The sequence below is a fragment of the Penaeus japonicus genome, unplaced genomic scaffold (assembly GCF_977035675.1).
Source record: "Penaeus japonicus unplaced genomic scaffold, GWHDUDI00000001_assembly GWHDUDI00000023, whole genome shotgun sequence".
NCBI lineage: Eukaryota > Metazoa > Arthropoda > Malacostraca > Decapoda > Penaeidae > Penaeus > Penaeus japonicus.
The window spans coordinates 11,296,363-11,306,362 of record NW_028234425.1 but is presented as its reverse complement, the minus strand read 5'-3'; the positions used below and the strand labels follow the sequence as shown (position 1 = coordinate 11,306,362).

Sequence of the window (10,000 nt, the reverse complement as noted above, 5' to 3'; positions counted from 1 at the left end):
TTGTTATTATTATTAATATCATCATCATTATCATCATCATCATCATCATCATCATCATCATCATCATCATCATCATCATCATCATCATCATTGTTATTATTGTTATTATTGTTATTATTGTTATTGTTATTATTGTTATTATTGTTATTATTATTATTGTTATTATTGTTATTGCTATTATTATTATCATTATTATTATATTATTATTATTGTTATGATTATTATTATTACTATTGTTATCATCATCATCATCATCATCATCCACATCCTCATCCTCATTGTTATTTTTGTTATTAGTGTTATTATTTGTATTGTTATTATTATCATGATGTTTATTATTTGTATTGTTATTATTATCATGATGTTTATTATTTGTATTGCTATTATTATTATTATATTATTATTATTATATTATTATTATTATATTATTATTATTATTGTTATTATTTGTATTGTTGTTGTTAATATTATATTATTATTATTATTGTTATTATTATCATTATTGTTATTATTTGTATTGCTATTATTATTATTACTTTTATTGTTATTATTTGTATTTTTATTATTATTATTATTATTGTTATTATTTGTATTGTTATTATTATCATGATGTTTATTATTTGTATTGTTATTATTATCATGATGTTTATTATTTGTATTGCTATTATTATTATTATTATATTATTATTATTATTGTTATTATTTGTATTGTTATTATTATCATGATGTTTATTATTTGTATTGCTATTATTATTATTATTATTATTATTATTATTATTATATTATTGGTATTATTGTTTTTATTGTATTGCTATTATTATTATTATTATTATATTATTATTATTATATTATTATTATTGAGTAGTAGGCCCCTTTTGCAAAATGTATTTTTAGCGCTCCCTGAACATAGGCCTACGTCGAAAGTGACACGCCTAAATGGGCCGGAACATTCCCCGTATTGATTATAGGGTCAACAGGTCAGAGATCTAGGTTGCTAGGCAGCCGACATTAAAACACGGATTTCAAATCGTTGATTCGATTAGGCTTGGCAAAATTCCCTATAGATTAAGCATGTGTGACCTTGTAGAGCTATTTATGTGTGTATGTGTGTGTGTGTGTGTGTGAACGGCAGTGATGCAACACCTCTCCGTTTATGTTTAATAGATTACCTAAAACAACATAAATTGTGCGAATCTTTGCGACACAAACGAGAAAGAAAGTGATTGTCAGAAATAAACTTAGCAATGAATCAAACGGATATCAGGGTCCAGAATACTTAAATACTTACTTTGTCCCCTGAAGTTAGTCGGTAACTTCACCCCATCGCGCTGTATACAGTTTCCCAAAGCGAAGTTTGACGTACTTGTGTCCGCGTCATTGTTCTGTCATTAAGAGGCGGGTCAGGCTGTGACCGCGTTGGTAACTGACGCCGCAGCCTTGTGTAATCCTGAGTCTTCGAAACAGCACGGCATTTCGTCTGTAGCTGTAGTCGACCTGTGCATTTTTGTCTGCGGTTGTACTCGGCTCGTCGTCCGTGGGGAATCGTAATGTATTCGTCCGATGGTCGTGTCATGCCTCGGTGTGAGTAAGCATGATATGAACTAGTTAAACGCGGCTTTGTATTTCTGTGCGGGGAGAGAAAGACTGTTCAGGTGCTCTGTTTTATGTCCGTGCCAACATGGAGGCGATGCATTCCACTTTTCTTTTTTCTTTTTTCTTGATTCGAAGACCTATTAACCTCTTGTGTCAATGATGGTGATGTCAGCAATATAGATATTTGTATAACTGATATCATATGTATAACTATGATATTTGTATAACTAATATGCTAGTTTGAGGCCAGAACATCCAACAGAATTACACCAGACGCAACGAGAAGTGCGAAGGTTTAAAACACAGACTCTGCATTATACTTGCATTTCGCCCTAACTTTATTTATTTGGTTATTTGTCTCTCAGATTTCTAGGATGATTTAATTCGCATTTAATTCAGTAATTGAAAGACCATTCCTTTATTTTGTATCTAAATGGGTTTTCATTCTTAATTCTGTTCGCGTTCCTCGCACAAGGAACGACACAGTTTTCCCTATGACCTGGACTGGCGAACAAGTGGTGAGATCGGGAGTAGGTTAGGTACAGTTGGCACCAGCCTGATACTAACGTCCACCTGAGGAGAGTGCCGGGAGTGGCCCACTCCAGCTGGCACTCTCGGACACTCCACTTATAAACAAGTTTTTTTCTTTTCGTCTTGGCAGAAATATTCGCCTAGGGGTGTTGTAGCATTGGTGTTAACGAGTTGTACATTTTATTTGCATTTGTGGGTCGTTTGGGTGTCTGCATCACTTAATTCAATTAGCGAACCAGTTTGTGCTCTTGTATATATCTGGGCTCCAGACTCCTTTCCTTTTTTCTGCCTCTCTCTTGCCCTGTGTCACGGTCAGAAATTGGATACAATCCATTTCTACTTAAAGAAGGTACCCTCCCTTGTCCCTCTCTCCCTCCTTCCCTCTCTTCTCCCCTGCCCTTCCTCCACACCCCAACCGTCTCATCCGCCATCCCACCTCTGCCCCCTTCTTCCCCTCCCTTCTCCCCCCTCCTTCTCCCCCACCCACCCCACGGCCTCCGCCACGGCATAAGGCAGTCGCCACATCGTCTAGGACTTTGGAACACACTTTGTCGTTCTTTTTTTCGAAAGTGGGACGCGGATATAAGCTCCTTTATCCTTCCGAGGGTTGCGCGACCTACTTGACACCGGCGCCCTCGCCCTTCTTCACCGCCCTTCCTTTCCTCTTATCCCCTCTCCTCTCTTCTCTCCTTCTCTTATACCCCGTCCCTAACCCTTCTACTCCTCCCTATCTCCCTCTCTCCGTCTACCCAACCCTTTTCCTCCTTTATTCTCTACCCTTCCTCCTCCCCTCCTCTATCATCTCCCCCCCCTCCTCTCCCCCCCTCCCCCCTCTCCTCCCAAGTCTTAGTATTGCTTCACTCGCCTTGACTGGCGAGTGAACGAGTTAGTTTTATCTGGTTTTCAGTGCAAGATGAAATGCAGAATCCTATTCAGCAATTGTTATCTCTCTTTAATAATCTATTTATTGAATCTTAGGTATTTTTTTAAGATGTAAATTTATTTGACAATTATTTGCTCGAATATAATCCGTTATACATATGTTTCGTGTTATTTTAATATATATTTACCATCTGTTCGTTATTATAATGCTAGAAACATTTAAATGGCCAAGACCTTTTTATATCGCTGAAGGCTGGCTGTGTCGACGCAACGTCGGCCTCTTTGATGAACTGAACTGGACGGTTGGGACATTATTGCATTTAATGCTGTGATGTCAACAGTGTGTGTGTGTGTGTGTGTGTGTGTGTGTGTGTGTGTGTGTGTGTGTGTGTGTGAGTGAGAGTGAGAGTGAGAGTGAGAGTGAGAGTGAGAGTGAGAGTGAGAGTGAGAGTGAGAGTGAGAGTGGGAATGTAGGAGAGAGTGAGAGTGAGAGTGGGAATGTAGGAGAGAGTGAGTTGAGTTGAGTTGAGTTGAGTTGAATTGAATTGAATTGAATTGAGTTGAGTTGAGTTGAGTTGAGTTGAGTTGAGTTGAGTTGAGTTGAGTTGAGTGAGTGAGTGAGTGAGTGAGTGAGTGAGTGAGTGAGTGAGTAAGTGAGTGAGTGAGTGAGTGAGTGAGTGAGTGAGTGAGTGAGTGAGTGTGTGTGTGTGTGTGTGTGTGTGTGTGTGTGAGAGAGAGAGAGAGAGAGAGAGAGAGAGAGAGAGAGAGAGAGAGAGAGAGAGAGAGAGAGAGAGAGAGAGAGAGAGAGAGAGAGAGCAAGAGCAAGAGCAAGAGCAAGAGCAAGAGCAAGAGCAAGAGCAAGAGCAAGAGCAAGAGCAAGAACAAAAGCAAAAGCAAAAGCAAAAACGAGAGAGAAGAAAAAGAATAAGAGGAAAAAGGGAAACTATGAAAGCGAAGAAAGAAGAGAGTGTAAGTGTGAGTATAGGTTTTAGTGCAATCTTGAGAGCCTTGGTCGGGAGAGGGGGGGAGGGGGTGGAGCGGCCATATGTTAATTCATGTTAATATCTGTTGTTGGAGTTCCGTTTAATGTTGTTGGGTTGAATTTACTCTTAGCCTGATATTTTTTTTTTAATAGAAATGAACTGAGTGTAAATGTTAAGTTTTTATGTTCATTGGTATTTTTTTTTACAGAATGTTGTGAAAAGTCTAAAGGGATACTGGCATTAAAACAGGAATTTAATGATAATATTAATAATAATGATAATGGTAGTAGTAGTTGTAGTGGTTAATGCTAATTTTATGATGTTGATGATAGTAATACTATGAATTATAATGATGGTAATGGTGATGCCAGTGATATTAATAGTGATGATGCCGGTGATAACGATGGCAATAAGGTTGACGATAATGATAAATGGGGAAGGTTATGATGATCATGGAAACTGTTCTTATAATGGAACCATGCATCTCTTGGGTGCATTGTTGCAATAGACAAGCTGCTGCGGTTGAAATGCATTTTAGGGGTCATTTATCATTGCGTAGATATATCCAAGTCAGTGTATTAGTTAATGTTATGTAATGAGGTGCGATCTCTAACTGTTCCCTCCCAGTCCCCTTCCCCTTCCCCTTCCCCTTCCCCTTCCCCTTCCCTTCCCCTTCCCCTTCCCCTTCCCCCTTCCCCTTCCCCTTCCCCTTCCACTCCACTTCCCCTTCAACTTACCCTTCCCCTTTTACTCCTCCCCTCCTACCCTCTCCCCCTTCCCCTTCTCCTCCCTTCCTACACTCTCCCCCTTCCCCTCCTCCTTCCCCTCCTTCCCCTCCTCCTCCCTTACCCTCTTCCCCTCCCCTTTCCCTCTGCCGCCAAAGCGTCTGACGGAGTTCACAGGTGCGCCGATTAGCCTCCCGATGCGGTTTAGCGGCGGCTGTCTCGGTGTCATGCTCAGGTGGCTCCTTCGCAGCGCGCGTCCCAGCTGGTCCCCCACCTGGGACCACACCTGCCGAGTGCCGAGTGCCGAGTGCCCACTGCCTGGCCTCGAGGAAGGAATGAAAGTGACACCACGGGAAGGAGGGATGTAGGGGGGTGTGAGGAAGCTGTGAGGAAGGTGTGTCCCAGATAGCTTGCGTGACTGCTGGTCTGGCACCCTAGGCATGAAAGACGCGGGGCTCTCTTGCCAGCGTGACACTCATAATGGTACGCGGTTTTGACCTGGTTGGTGCCACGAGCGGTAATCTGCGTCTGAATAAGACTAAGAATATGTTAACCTCTGAAGTCCATTTCGTCATATTGCATATATGTAAAACTCATATTCTATATACACCATATTTTTTTTTATCAAAGATATCGTCGAAAGGTCTACGACCGTGAGTCAAACCACAAGCGGAATATTATTCGCGGTCTCGTCTCTTCATTGTTTATTTTTTATTTTTTTATTTATTATTATTAATATTTTTTTGCCTGTAATTCTACGCAAGCATGGACTGTACTCTTGGTATTTATAATGTGGCACGGAGCCTCTCGAATTCTGGGCTACATAGGTGATTAGCACATACGTGATGCTACAACACTTCGAGTGTAGTAGTCCTTGGGTGGATAGGGCATGTGATAGGGATGCAGACGCACGTCTGATTCGTCTAGCGGCCTATGTCTGTCTCTCTGTTGGTCTGTTTTTCCATATAGCCAATGGTACTTGTCTGAATATGATTATATGTATCTTTATATATATATATATATATATATCTATAAATCAGTCTGTTATCTATGTGTAAATTTGTGGCTTTATCTAATTATGTATTTGTTTGTATCTATCTATCAGTCAGTATGAGAGTGTGTTATCTATCTATTTATGTATTTATATATATGGTTATCTACTTGTCTCCCAATCTGTTTATTTATTCCACCTTTTACTCATGCACATAAATATGCAGTTACCCATGCCTTGATATATTTCTTGAAGTCTAGAGTAAATTCCTAACGGTGCTTGCTAGTACCACGTGATGTACAGGAGGCGGGGCACCAAACACGTGGATGTTGGCACCAGCGCAGACCGCTCTATGCTGGTTCAGTGCGATCCATGCCAGACGCTGCCCCGGCCTGCCCTGCCATAAGCCCATCTTCCCCCCCCCCCCCTCTCTCTCTCCCTCACCCTCACCCTCACCCTCACCCTCACCCTCTCCCTCTCCCTCTCCCTCTCCCTCCCCCTCTCCCTCTCCCTCTCCCTCTCCCTCCCTCTCCCTCTCCCTCTCCCTCTCCCTCTCCCTCTCCCTCTCCCTCCCCCTCCCCCTCCCCCTCCCCCTCTCCCTCTCCCTCTCCCTCTCCCTCTCCCTCTCCCTCTCCCTCTCCCTCTCCCTCTCCCTCTCCCTCTCCCTCTCCCTCTCCCTCTCCCTCTCCCTCTCCCTCTCCCTCTCCCTCCCCCTCCCCCTCCCCTATTCACTGAATGGTTATGATGAGGGTTGATTTCGTTATGAACAGAAAATAGATTCAACATTATGCGGGACCTGACAGTTAAACAACAACAACAACAACAATAACAGCAAAAAGGGAGAGTATTTAGATAGGTTTGTACGAATGCCACAATGCGTCATATCTTGGGATGACTTCGATATGAGTAGATCATTTTTTGGAGTTGTGATATGGGCCGTGACCCATTCAGTAACAACGAAGAACATCCGGGTTCCAAAACTGACGTCCTTCGAGTCGCGGTACTGGAGGACGACGGGCGTAATACTTTTTATTATATATATATTTTTAATTGGGATTATTGTTTTTGTCGGTAATGTTGTTGTTTATTGTCATTATTGTCATTGTCGACGTCGTTATTTTCAACATCATTATCGTCATCGTCGCTGGCACCATTATTATTTGTAATCTCAATCATGATCAATCATAGTCCTTACTATCACCACCACCACCACCACCACCACCACCACCACCACCACCACCATCATCACCATCATCACCATCATCACCACCACATCCTCCACCTCCACTACCTTCACCTCCACTACCTTCACCTCCACCTCCACCACAATCACCATCATCACTATCACCATCCATCATCACCACCATCACGCCAGCTGTGTGATTTTCACCTATCGCCATATAAAGTACATATGTGAATAGATTAAGACCGACAAATGTCCGTTACCACGTGCCAGAAGAGCCTCGGCCGTTATCTGACGGGGTAGGCGGAGCGCATGTTGTGGTTCGAGTGTTGATGATGAACCTGTGTGCAAGCGAGGATGAAGGCGACTTGTTGCATTATGTCTGGCAATGCTGGTACGAGCACGATGTTCAGGAACCTCGACGGAATTATGCTTGTAGGTGATTGTGTGCGGGTTTGCACGATCTCTGAACAGCCTTTGGTTTGTCGCTGTTTGACGGCCGACATTGCTGCTGCTACCTTGGCTCACCACTTCTATGTCTTCATCACTTGGCCGGGCGTCGGTACTATTCTTAGCCCTCGTGGTCAACCGAAGCTCCGATCCCTTATTATTGTAGGGGGCTGTTTGTTCCTCGTGTGCTACGAGGAACAGCGGGGAACAAGAAGGAACTGAAGCACGACAGACAGACAGACCCCCGGTGCAGAACGATGCACTCAGTGTTTAAAGATAAATAGCCTACATAGACCAGGTCGTCTCTTGGCCGCCTGAAGGGCGTACGAGACACTTGCCATCAAGTGTAATACAGCTGATTTATTAAAGGAATTGTCTACCATTATTTTAAGTTTTGGTTTGAATTCTACCCGGCCAAGCTATGGCAATGTTACAGATAAATTAGATCAGGTAACGTTCAGATAACTTCACGTGACCCTAACATCCCATGGCGAATCGTGCCGGTTGAAAACTATAACTACGACTAATTAAAATTATCACACCAGGTAAAAAGACTAGGAATTATGTTATCTTCCGAGAGAGAGCAGGAAATGTGTGTCTTCATTTTGTACCATGAAGGAAGGGATAGTTTTCTCTTTTACTCTTTTTTGACTCTACTGCAGAAGTAGGACTTAGTGAAGTGCGTGCGTTATTGAAACATGAAATACCACACCAGCCGTGGAAGGGCGTAGTAATTTGTAGTGATTCGGCGGGGAGGAGTGGAAAGCTTTCATAGTGTGTGCGCGCTCAAGCCAGAGCCAGGGCCGAGTGTCTAGTCTTGGGCGGTAGCAAAAGGGCCTGTAGTAGCAAAGCCGAGGCGTGCGAGAGAGTGGTGCATGGCTGACTCGGAGCCTCTGCTGCGACTCCCTGGAAGTGGCGGCGGTTTGGCCCATGGTCGCGGATGCGTGCGTGTGCGGTCATGAACTCAAATACGTGAAGGGGGAAGGCTCGCACTGGACGCCATGGGTCCTGGCCGCCCACGCCGAACCTCTTCGAACTCGAGCTACGTCTCTCTGGTCCTCTGCTCCCTGCTAGAGGCGGTGCCGGTGGCCCTGGCCATCGGGGCCGTGGGCTGCCTGCTCCTGTTTTGCTTGAGTTTTCTGCAGCAACCCCGCGTCAAGAGCAAAACCCAGCAGCGGGGAAAAGGAACATCAGCTCGAAGACGTCGGCAGGTGGGTGTTGTATACCCTTGACGTCAGCCACATGCAAGATTCTTTTATAACTCGGGGGTTACAATCGGTGACGCGTCGGGCACTCGTTCTAACTGGCACCCCATTGGCACGGTGCCCCCCAGTCGCGCGACCCTGGTGTTTATTTTGGCCTCGTTTGTCTGTGTTTGTCACTTTGCCGCGCCGTCCGGGTCATCTTATTTACAGCGAGGGCACAACCTCATGCCAGGGAAGGATGCTGGAGTGTCACAAGTTGTGACAAAGAGAAGACTGTTTTCTTCCTTCCTTGTATGTTGGCGGCCTTCACAATGAAAAAGTTATTTAGAAATTGTGAGGCACCGCTTGGCAGAACACGCTGCCAAGCTCTTCATCAAGAAGAATCATGGCACGGCAGCTGGGCAGTGCCTCAGTCCAGTCTGTGGCAAGAAACCGGACAATTCCTGCAAATATAAATGTCTTGTTTTTCGTCTCACACGAGAAGCCATACGTGGGATGTGGCAGCTTACTAATGATGACAATAACGATGGTGATAACAATAACTATCATCATTATCTTCACCATTATCATCATCATCATTATTATTACCATTATCAATCATTATCATTATCATTATTATCATCATCATCATCATCATCATCATCATCATCATCATCATCATCATCATCATCATCATCATCATCATCATCATCGTCATCATCATCAATATCATCATCATCATCATCAGTAATGACGATAATCATAATGATAAAGATGATGAGTATGACGATGTGATGGCGATGGTGACGTGATGATGCCGATGATGACGAACCAACCAACAAACGAAAATGGCTGTGGCTTATATTGGAATGCGAAAACAGTTACGCGGGGTTATTCATTGAATGCATCGTCATAAAGCATTACTCACGCAAGAGGTATGCACCTATTTACAGGCAGAAGTACCGAGTTACACAAAATCTTGCACGTAAGCTCCCCGCCCCCTCTCCCACTCCCACAAACTCCCCCGCCCCCTCTCCCACTCCCACAGACTCCCCCGCCCCCTCTCCCACTCCCACAGACTCCCCCGCCCCCTCTCCCACTCCCACAGACTCCCCCGCCCCCTCCCCCACTCCCACAAACTCCCCCGCCCCTTCTCCCACTCCCACAAACTCCCCCGCCCCCTCTCCCACAAACTCCCCCGCCCCCTCTCCCACTCCCACAAACTCCCCCGCCCCCTCTCCCACTCCCACAGACTCCCCCGCCCCCTCCCCCACTCCCACAAACTCCCCCGCCCCCTCTCCCACTCCCACAGACTCCCCCGCCCCCTCCCCCACTCCCACAAACTCCCCCGCCCCCTCTCCCACTCCCACAAACTCCCCCGCCCCCTCTCCCACTCCCACAAACTCCCCCGCCCCCTCTCCCACTCCCACAGACTCCCCCGCCCCTCCCACTCCACAAAACTCCCCCCACTCCCACAA

The 10,000-nt window shown here is 44.7% G+C and overlaps 1 protein-coding gene across 2 annotated transcripts in view; it reads left to right on the top strand.

The window, feature by feature from the left end:
- The window catches only part of LOC122254076 (uncharacterized), a 111,037-nt gene that overhangs the window by 92,860 nt on the left and 8,177 nt on the right, over positions 1–10,000 (top strand). The window lies entirely within an intron of this gene.